The 12,741-nt window shown below is 38.9% G+C and overlaps 1 pseudogene; it reads right to left on the minus strand.

Annotated features, from left to right (window-relative positions):
• Window positions 1-1,611: 1,611 nt before the first annotated feature.
• Window positions 1,612-1,705, minus strand: LOC125924094 (uncharacterized; annotated as a pseudogene).
• Window positions 1,706-12,741: the final 11,036 nt, after the last annotated feature.

Below are 12,741 nucleotides of genomic sequence, written 5' to 3' on the forward strand. Positions count from 1 at the left end.
TCTAGTGCTACTAGCTTCAGGACAGAAAAACAATTGCCTTAATTTACAGTAATCTGCATATCAAAGATCAATCTTTCCTTGAGGTAAAATGAAATACTTATCATGGAGTTGTTATATTTATCATCCAAATAAGGATGGAAGAGGGAGAAAACAAAAACTATAGTTAATAAGTATATATAACCAGACATGTAGGGATTTTTTGGATGGCTACAATGCATCTTCCCTTCCTAATGGTGTGGCCTTCTCCCTAGGTAGCATTGCATTTGGAATATTAATGCTTGCTGGTCTAAAACTCTTTGTATGTCATTTGTAGAAGCCGTTGCACATGCCAGAGAAATAAGATATCCAAGAAAAATTCTGCTAGCCCAGATGTTCCCATTTTATCGACCTCTGGATTGACCTTTGAACCTGCCCTGACTGCCATTCCCCTTCCCCGCTTTCAGCAGGAAGCAGTTAAGATCATTATCCTGGTTCCTAACAGGAGTTAGAAGTCATATGTTCAGAGGGGGGAGTATGATAGGAGAAGATAGGATTCAGTAGGCAGAGAGGGAAAGATTAGGACCTGAGATCCCTGGGTGGGGAAAAACACCTATTTTGGAACAATGCTGAGAGTGTCAGATGACAGCAAACCCCCTTAGGCATAAGGTTCCTCTTAAGAATGTAACAGATCCCACCTAAACTCCCCCTCAGGTTTCCCTCAGGAATTTGACAAAAGACCTCAGTATGGCCATAGACCACCTCTCATACAATGAAAATGAGCCAATCAGGAATGCACAACCCAGCACCTAGAGCTATTAAGCCAATAAAGGCAGAACCTGAGACGGAACAAGGGGGAGAGGAAGGGGGAGGGCTGACCAGAACCTTATAAAACAAGGACTCTTGCCTATAGTCCTCAGGCATTCACTTTCGAATTCCCCTCTCTGTAAAGAGAGCTTTCCTACTATTCTTCCTTTCTGATCTTATACTCTAATAAGCTTTTGCCTGCTGCTCATTTTGTGTCCACCTCTTCATTCTTCAAAGCGTCTGAGGTGATGAATCCTAGGTATTGAGGTAAAAAAAAATCCTGCAACATTTTGACTTAGTTTATCTTGAATATCAAATCAGAAAACTTGACGTGCCTATACTAGGTGCTGTAGACTGAGAGTTTTGTGTCCCCCCCCCACCCCCCGCCCCAAGTTTATACCCTTAAACCTAACCCCCAATGTGATGGTCTTTGGAGGTGGGGCCCTTGGGGGTGATTAGCTCATGAGGGTGGAGCCTTCATGAATGGGATTAGTGTCCTCACATAAGAGACCCCAGAGAGCTTCCTTACCCCTTCTGCCGTGTGAGGACACAGAAAAGAGCCAGAAAAAAAGTGTATTCTCACCTGGCACTGAATCTGCCAGCACTTTGACCTTGGATTTTTAGCATCCAGAACGGTGAGAAATAAATGTTTGTGTTGTTTAAGCCACCCAGTTTGTGATAGTTTGTTATATTAATATATTTATTAGTGTAATGTATTTAGAATTGTGCAATCATCACCATATTTTAGAAGACTTCAGTATAGGCATACCTCATGGTATTGTGCTGCACTTTGTTGAGCTTTGCAAATATATTAAAAACAATTTTTTTTTTACTATGGAACACTTCATGAATTTGCATGTCATCCTTGCACAGGGGCCATGCTAATCTTCTCTGTATCGTTCCAATGAAAAATTTTTTTTAATGTTTACTTATTTTTTGAGAGAGACAGAAAGAGACAGACATAGTACAAGTGGGGGCCGAGAGACAAAGGGGAACACAGAATCTGAAGCAGGCTCCAGGCTCTAAGCTGTCAGCACAGAGCCTAACGCAGGGCTCGAACTCACGAGCCATGAGATCATGACCTGAGCTGAAGTCAGATGCTTAACTGACTGAACCACCCAGGCACCTGGATGTCATATTTTTTAAAATGCTTATTTATTTTGAGAGAGACAGCGTGAGTGGGGGAGGGGCAGAGAGAGAGGAAGAGAGAGAATCCTAGGCAGGCTCCATGCTGTCAGCACAGAGCCCTCCTTGGGGCTCAATCTCATGAACTGTGAGATAATGACCTGACCTGAAACCAAGAGTAAGACACTTATCCAACTGAGCCACCAAGGTGCTCCAATATCCTGTTTTTTTGCAAATGAAAGGTTTGTCGTGTCCCTGCATTGATTAAGTCTATTGGTGCCATTTTTCCAACAGCATTTTCTTCCTATCTCTGTCACAGTTTGGCAATTCATGTAATATTTCAAACTTTTTCATTACTATTGTATTTGTTATGGTGGTTTGTGATCAGGAATCTTTGATGTGACTATTATAGTTATTTGGGGACACCATGAACCACACCCATTTAAGACCACGAACTTAACTGATAAATGTTCTGTGGGTTCTGACTGCTCCAGTGACCATTGTTCCTCTATCTCTCTCCCTCTCCTTGGGCCTTCTTATTCTTTGAGACATGACAATATTTAAATTAGGCCAATTAATAACCCCATAATGGTCTTTTTTTTTTTAATTTTTTTTTAACGTTTATTTATTTTTGAGACAGAGAGAGACAGAGCATGAACAGGGGAGGGGCAGAGAGAGAGGGAGACACAGAATCCGAAGCGGGCTCCAGGCTCTGAGCCATCAGCCCAGAGCCTGACATGGGGCTCGAACTCACTGGACCGTGAGATCGTGACCTGAGCCGAAGTCAGATGCCCAACCGACTGAGCCACCCAGGCGCCCCTGGTCTTTTTTTTTTTTAATACATTAAAGTTTTTTTTAACATGTATTTATTTTTGAGAGACAGAGTGAGTGGGGGAGGGGCAGAGAGACGGTCTCTTTTTTTTTTTAATACATTAAAAATTTTTTTTTTAACATGTATTTATTTTTGAGAGACAGAGTGAGTGGGGGAAGGGCAGAGACAGAAGGAAACACAGAATCCGAAGCCGGCTCCAGGACCTGAGCAAGCTGTCAGCGCAGAGCCTGATGCACGGCTTGAACCCACAAACCATGAGATCATGACCTGGGCTGAAGTCAGACACTTAACCAATTGAGCCACCCAGGTGCCCCTTGTCTCTTAGTGTTCAAATGAAATGAAGAGTCAGTTGGTGTGGCAAACTCCATGTCTTATTTTAAGAAATCTTTGCAGCCATTTTGACGTTCGGCAGCCATCCACATTGAAGCAAGACTCTCCACCAGCGAAAAGATTGTGACTCGCTGAAAGCTCAGATGCTAGGTAGCATTTTTTAGCTATAAAATGTTTTCCAATGAATGTATTTACATTTTTTTTTTGACATAGTGCACTTGCACACTTAGACTACAATATACTATAAACATCACTTTTATATGCACTGGGAAATGAAAAAAATTCACTTGAATTGCTTTATTGTGATATTTGCTTTATTGTAGTGTTCTAGAACAAAACCCATGGTATCTCTGCAGTTTGCCTGTTCTCCAAAAAGAAGACCTGTCCGCATTAGCACTTGTTCTCTGTTCACCTGCAACCAACACCACCTCCCAGCTTTAGACAACCATTTTCTACTCTGTCTCTATGGATTTATCTATTCTATGAGGTCAACACAATATGTGGTCTTTTGTGCCTGGCTTCTTTCACTTGGGATGATGATTCAAGGTTCATCCTGTTGTAGCATGTACCAGAACTTTACACTTTTTTATTGCTCAAAAATATTCCATTGGGTAGATATGCCACATTCGTTTAGCCATTCATCAGTTGATGGCCATTTAGGTTGTTGACACTTGTTGGCTATTACGAATAATGCTGCTGTGAACATTGAGAGCAAAGTCTTTGTGTGCATTCTTCTTTTTCATAGGTGCATACCTAGAAGTGGAATTGTTGGGTCCTATGGTTACTGTATGCTTATTATTTTGAGGCCAAACTGTTTTCTACTAGTTTGCTTTTAAAACAAAGTCCAGCTGGTTTGTTAACAACCACTGTGAACAAGGGCAACTTTTGACCAATTAAAAATACATATGACTACATGTGCACAAATCTGCAAATGGTAGTATACAGCTAAAACTGAAAAGGCACAGAAATTTCTCACAGCTAAAAGTGCCTATATAAAGCAAAAATCATGGTTTTCACATCACAAATAATCTGCCCTAAAGGTTTACCTTTAAACCAGCTAACGTATAAAAGGCTTTTGATCAGCAGATCTACAAATATGGCCAAGTTAACGCCATTGCAGGACTCTTCCATTTTGCATTTCTAGACATAAAAAATAACAACAGGCTTTTAATAAGGATGTTAGGTTATTAAAAAAATTTTAAGATAGAAAAATCAGCAAGAGGGAAGACTGCCGTTAAAAGGAAGAATTTATTTTAATGTTTAGGTTCTCTGAACACCAGTTTCAAGAAGACTTTGGCATCAGTGTTTTGCATTTACTGGAGAAAACATTTGTCTGGAGCAGTGCTTGTAGGGCTCTGTGTAAACAAACCAGAATGAAACAATTAGATTTTTCTATTTGCATTTCTGTTAAGGCATTTGCCAGCCATTTTTCTTACCTTATACCATGTATAATGGCAGTAATGCCAAGACTGTGTGTTTTTTTTTTAATGTTTATTTTTGAGAGAGAGAGAGAGAGAGAGAGAGAGAAAGTGGGGGAGGGCAGAGAGAGAGAGGGAGACACAAAATTCAAAAGCAGGCTCCTGCCTCTGAGCTGTCAGCACAGAGCCCAACACAGGGCTTGAACTCATAAACTGTGAGGCCATAACTTGAGCTGAAGTCTGATGCTTAGCCAACTGAGCAACCCAGGCTCCCCGCCAAGACCCGTGTTTTATTCCAGGCTCCACCACAACCTGTGGGACATTACTCTTCATCTTGGAACCCACCTTCATCGGTAGAATAGGAATTATTACCCACCCATTCACTTCAAGGTTTGGGTGGTTACATGAGAACAAATGAGATAGTACGGAGCACACAGCACTTTATAAACTGTCAAGCTCTAAAAGATAAGGCATTTATATAGGGCAAAAAGAGCTGTGTACTCATAGTCAATGTTCAAAGGGATATTTAAAATGCTGAGAGCGGTGGTATTTATTTTTATTTCCATATATACCTATGATTGATGACCAGTGTAATGTAAAGCACTTAAAAATACATTTCTAAGATAATAGGCACAAATAAAAATACTGGGGAGAATTGAAAAATTTCCTTAGATACTACATTAAACACAACAATGTTTTTCTTGGCATATCTTAGAAAAAGCATGGAACACAGAAATTACAAGAAATGGAATTTATATTTTGCACAATTTTAGATTGCTTTGTTCTTTTTAAAATAGCATTTATTTTTTGAAAATATATTTTACAGAGAGAGACAGAGCATGAGCAGGGGAGAGGGGCAGAGGGAGAGAGAGAGAATCTTAAGCAGGCTCCATGCTCAGTGAAGGGCCTGGTGCAGGGCTTGATCCCATGACCCTGGGATCATGACCTGAGCCAAAATCAAGAGTCAGGTGCTCACCTGACTGAACCACCCAGGTGCCCTTAATTTTCTCTTTTCTTTCATTTCCCATGAACAACTGAAGTTTATCACATTCCTAACTCTGCTTCTTGGAGCTGTTTTATATTTTTGCCAGCAAAAGTAGATGTGAAGGCATCTGGGACGGATCATTTGTATGGCTGTTTTAAACAAAATATAGGTAACACATTTCCTTTGGTAACTGCTTGTGCCACCAGTACCAAAATAAACTGTTTTCTTAAAACAGTTTTTACAGGTTCCATTTTAAGGAAAAGGGAATGTGACATTAAGGGCTACCACTGAACAACAATTAGCAAGTTCAAAGCAATACTGGGAATATGGCCCTGTGGTGTCTTTTTCATTTCTACTTACTTATCAATTTTCTTATATTTTCATTAGCATTTGGGATTAAACGTCTTTCTAAAGTAAACATTTACCCTAAAAACATTATGTTAACAACACAAAAAATGGTGATATGCTTTTCTTTGATGGGAGATCACAGACAGAACATAAGGCAAATAATAGGAAATTTATGGAAGAATATAGCAAGTAAGAGTAAATAATTAGCATCTTGTTGAGAACATTGAGCTTTGCTACTGCCTAATTTCATGAATAGCAGCTGCTCTGCCACGTGATACCCAAGCATCACTATCTTAACACACACACAGCACGTTTTTTGTTATTTTTTTCTTCACCCAGGAAAAAAAAGACAGGGGATTCAGCAGGTACTATTTCTGGAGAAAAATGACTTGCATTATGAACATCTTCAATTATTTGCCTCGCTTCATATAACTTCCTTTTTCCTCCCTCCAAGTTCTCATTATTCAAAAATCATTTAACACTAAATTTTAGAAAAATAGTTTCTCCTAAAGCAGAAGTGAAGTGAAGCTGGGCTTGAGTCAATAAACAATTATGAGGCTCTCAAATCATCAAAAAGATGCCACCTATGACATATGACCTGTTCTGGTCTCAAGGCGCACGGCCCCAGTTTATGGAGAGTGTAGATGGGGTTGTATTTTCTCTTATCTGGAACTGATGGTCCCTGTCACCTCAACTTCAGAGAGAGTTTTTCTTTGGAAGAACCAAAACATATTAGCATTTGGAGGATATCTTGAAGATACACATGAACGTCTTTTTCGAAGAAACAGTCTGAAGTTGCTAATCATATTTTGGTGAACAGAGCCTAACATTGCTGGCTTTCAAGCCACAGGAACCTGGACCATTGTTTTATTTGTGGTTTGGTTGTCATCAGTGACTGCATAGGAGGCTCCAAAGCCTCAGTCCTCAGTTCAGACTTGCTTGCTTATGAGCAGTGTGACTGTCAAATCATTGGATTTACTGAAGCCTTGCTTTCTTCATTTATGAATTATAAGTATACACATTGTGGTTTCCTTTTAAAAATTTTAAAGATTTAAAAAATTGGTAATGGTATGTGGCACATATTGTGTGTTGCAGACACTGCTGGGTTTCCCTGCTCTTTCCTAGCCTAAAGGATCCTAAGGTTATTTGGGTAACAGTGTGCCTGCGCTGGGGGATTAGTCATGAATGTTAATGCCACTGTGGCAATCTCATTTTCCATCACCACAACTGGTTTGTCGGCATGAAATCCGGTTCTGGCTGATGACATGTAAGGGGAAGACTCCTGAGGCTTTAAGGGGAGACTATCCACCCGGAAAGGATAGAGGGGTGAGAGGAAACGTTCTCTCTGGTGTTGGAATTTGTTCTGGAATTTGTTTTGCCATAGCTAACTGGTTGTGGCAAAACTGAGTTTTGCCTAGACTGAGGATGCAAAGAAAAACCTAAACTGAGGATTTTTTGTTGCCTAGAAAAACCTAGAATGAGGATGCAATCCCATAGTGTCATCATGGAGCAACCATGGGACTGCCTTGTCCAGCCTTTTATTACTAAACAAGAAATAGCCTGTGTTTCAACTACTCTCAGTCAGATTTTCTATTATTTGTAGCCCAAAGTATCCAGTTCAAGAAGTTGACTGTTAATGATAGGTATTAATTGGTATATTCATGTATACATGTATGTATGAATCAGTATAACATAGATATTGATCAGTAGATCTTAAACTGATATTTAGGAAACTCTTTTCATTGAATTAATAGAAAATAATCCCCAAACTTAATTCCAACTGTAATTCTATAATACCTTTTTTTTTTAGAAATTGAGAAATTTAAAAACCTTTTAAATATATATATATATATATATATATATATATATATATATATTCTTTCACAGAAGGTCTAATAATCAAATTTAGCTGATTGTAATAAGTTTTATTTTAAGACAAAGCAGACAGGCATATAATCATACACTGGAAGTGTATGGAACTGAGTCAGTATTTTAGAGCCAAAGTTTAGGTCATCTTTCTGCCTCTAATTAAAGGGCACATCAAAACCATCTCAAGAACTGGGGTTTTAGAATCTTAAAAAAAGCTACAAAATCGCACAATTTCTAGCTAACTCTAGGTTAGGCTCATGTTGTACATTAAGTGGTGGTTTTAATAATTATGGATGTAGGAGGATAGATTCACCCCGGATCACCCATGGATAACAACTGATCTTTTAATGTTATAATTTACATGAAAGAAGGTAGTTCTTGTTTCCCCTTTTAATCACGCAGGTAACATTCACTATACAGAAGCCTAATTTCTGCTGTATTTTCATGTTTGCTCTAGAGATCTTTCTTCTGTTCTGTTTATATCTGACAGAGCACAAAGCTGAGGGAAATATAAAATTTCTTAACATACCAATCCTAGAAATCTGAAATCTTTTTGGGTTTTATTAGACTCCGTGTATCAATCAGGAATATGGATTTTCCTTCGTCATTGTCTCAAAAGCTGCAGAGGCTTTCTATCATGTTCTTTAAAAAAATAAGTGAGAAATGGAACACAGGCAATTAATATATTTTATATGTGTATAAATTATATATAAATATATAAATATAAATTATATATGTATAAATTATATGTGTAATTTTGTATAATAATACAAAATACTTGTAATATATTAGTATTGTTTTTAAGTACCAGAAACTTTAGCGGTTGATTGTTTGAATTTGTTCAATAGGTGGCACAATGGAGAGAAGGGGAGTAGGGGGATGGGCTAAATGGGCATTAAGAAGGGCACTTGTGATTATATGTATATGTATTATATGTATGTACATATGTATATGTACATATATATGTATACATATATGTATGTATATGTATATGTATTATATGTAAGAGATGAATCACTAAATCCTACTCCTGAAACCAATATTGTGCTATATGTTAACTAACTAGAATTTAAATAAAAATTTAAGCGTCCAACTTCAGCTCAGGTCATGATTTCATAGTCTATGAGTTTGAGCCCCGAGTCGGGCTCTGTGCTGACAGCTCAGAGACTGGAGCCAGTTTCAGATTCTGTGTCTCCCTCTCTCTCTCTGCCCCTCCCCCACTCAAGCTCTGTCTTTCAAAAATAAATAAATGTGGAAAGAATTAAGAAAAATAAGTAAAAATTTGAAATAAACAAAAAAGTAAAATGTATGAATCTATTTTATGAAGTAAAGACTACAGTCATCATTAGTCATTCAAGAAGTAATTATTGCATAAATCCTATTTCACGTTGTTCTACATTCAAATCTGTAGGAGCCTTGGAGGTTCTAGGTCCTGGTTAATAGTAAAGATGCTCCAGAAGCCCCTGTTCCCCTGGCTATACTTTTGTTCCTCCAAATTATATTACTGCGTGTGCCTTAATGTGTGGTTAGGAAAAGCAGTCCCAGATGATGGCCTCTGTGAAGGCATGAGTGTAGCTCACACTGACCTCACAGTAAGTGTGTTAGGCATGTGGAGTATGAAATGCTGGGATGAGGGGTATAGACCAGCAATGTGTATGGTTTGGGTTGTTAGGGGGGCATCAGACAATTTAATCACTTCCTTTTAATGGCCCAAATTGTCATGGTCTGTGTTAATTTTCCATTTTAAGCTTCTGATGAACAATCTTACTTTGGTCAACATGTTTTTGACATAAAAACTGAGGGCTAAAATCTAAGTAATTTTGGGGCACCTGGGTGGCTCAGTTGGTTAAGTGTCCAACTCTTGGTTTCAGCTCAGGACATGATCTCACAGTTTGTAGGGTCGAGCCACAAATGGGTTTCCAAGATTACTAAAGAAAAAACATTGTGAACTGTTACTTTGTCCATGAACTGCCACAGGGAGTAAGGATACAACTGTGTTCGAATGTAACTGGTTTCTTTTGTAATCTTGTGCATTTTATGTTAATGAATTAAAAAATGTGATTTTGAGAAGGACCCAGGAGACTTCCCCAGACTGCCTGACAGGTCTATAAGCCAAGAAAGTTTAAGAACTGCTGAAAGGAAATAGAGCATTTTGTGCAACAGTGGCAAAAGGAATATGGTAATTAAGATAATAAAAGCAGCAAGAGCTACGATAGTTTGGGTTTAGTGCCGATCGGTCCTATCTTTCCCCAGTGGGTGGGGGTGAGGCTGGAGCTGGGACAGCCTGGCTGAAGTCTGCTCTCATGGGAGGCTCCACTCATCCTCACGAAGGAGGGTGGGCACAGCACCACATGATTCTGGGAACAACCCTCTTGGAGCTGTTGGATTTAGTCATGGCTAAAAGTGGTCATATTTTTAAAAAAAGAACAAAATGCTAATGTTTGTCACATTGAGGCTTGCAACTGTCACAATTGTTTTTCCTCTGACCAAATTTTACTTTTATTGCATAGTAAAAATACACCCCAAACATTGGGAATATCAACATACTTTTATTAAATGCTTTTATTTGTAAAAGAAGACATTTCCTTATGTCAATCCTGTGATACATTTTCACTTTAAGTCTACAAACTGGAAAACAGGCCCAGAGATTAGTATGTCTTGGGTAACCTTAAGTAGTTCAAAGTAGCTCTAATAGTTGGTTTCTAACCTGCTCTGTTCCCTTTTCCTCTCTCTCTCTCCTCCAGCATTAATGCAGGGTCAGACTTATGGTCATATTTTTAGAGCTACCATAATATTCTTCCAAGGAACTTCTAAAGCTATCCAGACTGTTATGAGTAAAGGCAGTTTTCCTCCAAGTGAGAAAATTGCAAATAATGAAAATCTGCTCAAAAGTTATTTAAAATCAAAATAAGATGTTAGTTTTACTTAATGAAAATAGTCATGAAGTGCTATCATTTGCAATGTACTATTAAAGACTGTTGAGCTTTAACTCTTAGCAGGTTAACAATGGAGAAACTCTGCCTTTCTTTTATGTTTCAGGACGAGAATGGGGAAGGAGACTGGCTTAGCATGGCTGAAACATCCTTGCGGGTTCTAATGTTGCCATTTGACTGTTTTCAGTTCTGTCCCTCCCTAGACTTTAAAGGCAGGGGAAGAAGTCTCTGATTTGGAAATCTGAATTGAATTTCATGTTTGCAGCTGCTCAACCTAAAACCTTAGAATCTTCCCTGAATTTTCTTTCTCTTGCACCCCACATCCGATTTGTCAGCTGATCCTTTCCTCTTTACCTTCAAAATATATCTATGCTCCAAATTTCTCACCACTTCCTCTGGGAACATCTATCCTGTCCCTGTCTCTCACCTGGAGGGCCTTCAAACTACTGGCCTTCAAGCTGGTCTTCTGTTTCCTCCCTTGTTCCATTTAGACTGTTTTAAACGCCTTGGACAGGATGTAAGTCAGGTTGAGTTACTCCTCCATTCAGAGCTCTCCAGTGGCTTCCCATCTCGCTCAGAGACCACCTCATCATGGAAGTCCTTATCACAGCCTACCAGCCCCTGTAGTCTGCCCTGTTTGGCTCTCAGCCTCAGCTCCTACTACTTGCCTCTACTCTCTCTGCTCCACCTACTGTACCTTTATGTCCAAAGCCTGGATTAGTAGCTGGCACATAGTAGGTGCTGAATCAATTTGGATAAATAAATGGTAATAACCCAGATACATTCTGGGCTCATATTGTCTTCTGAAATCGAAGGCAAAATTGGCTTCCATCTTCCATTTTCTGTTTAGCACCTAATACCTCTTGTGAGTTCTGGGAAACTTACATTTCTTTTAAATTTCTCTTGGCTCTGAATGGCTACTCCTCTGAATTGCCCACTCCCATTCTGTGTTGCGCTTTCCCATTTTCTATTCCCTACTGGCCTGGTGGGTATGGTTCAGATTTTCTCTCCCTGAATTTCTGTGCGTAACTGCCTTTGTTGGAAATTTGGGATAGTGGAGGCTGTGACAACACATAAAAAATTAAGTTACAGAACAACACCTAAATTAAAATTTTTAAGTATCTGTTTTCTTAAAAGTCATTATTTTCTGCCCTGGGAAGTTATGGTTTCATGTGCTCAAGCTTCAGTGTCCCCGACATTTCCTTGGTCCTACATTTTTCTCTTTGCCAAGGTATGGCTTTCTATCTTAGAGCATCTGACTATCATGACATGCTTTCATTAGGGAGCCAAAATCCATCCTGTAGAATTTTTACCCATTTATGGATAAAATTAGTTTTCCTAATCTGTGGGGTCCATTTAGAACAAATAGCATCCCCTTTGCAGTGGTACCTGTCTTCTAGGGCTCTATGAAAGTGTTTAAATTCTGTATGTATTTGACTACAAATAGTTTTCTTAAAAGTACAAACATTCTTCATATGGGAAGTTGTATTCATTTTGGAAAAACAATATACTTGATATGGCTTAGGCTTCACATTTAAGCTCATTGGGTACATAATAGGCTGCAGTTTTTGATAACATAGATTTGTAACAATACTCCTATAACTGATCTCTAGATACAGTAAAAACTTTGAATAGGTTTTGATAGTCCAATAGGCATTTTATAAAATATAAAAATATTACATGTGATATGTGAATTTATGGTTTATTGCTAAAACTTACGCAGAAACTACATGAAACACCACATTTTGTTGGAAGAAACTTTTTTGTTTTGTTTTGTTTAGAGAGAAAGAGAGAGAGAGAGAGCAAGCACGATCCGGGGAGGGTCACAGGGAGAGAAAAAAATCTCAGGCAGGCTCCATACTCAGCACAGAGCCCAACAGGGGGCTCGATCTCACGACCCTGGGATCAGGACCTGAACCAAAATCAAGAGTCAGGTGCATAACCAATTGAGCCACCCAAGAGCCCCGTAAGAAACTTCTTATGAGGCTTCATGTGCAGTTTATCCAGAGGCTACACAAGACTAGCCTACTCTTGTAGGACCAGCTATTCATTTATGCATTTCTTGCAGAGAAACTTAAGTAAAACAATGTAGGCAGCTTCCCTCCAGTTCTTGGCATT

The sequence above is a fragment of the Panthera uncia genome, chromosome B1, assembly GCF_023721935.1.
Source record: "Panthera uncia isolate 11264 chromosome B1, Puncia_PCG_1.0, whole genome shotgun sequence".
NCBI lineage: Eukaryota > Metazoa > Chordata > Mammalia > Carnivora > Felidae > Panthera > Panthera uncia.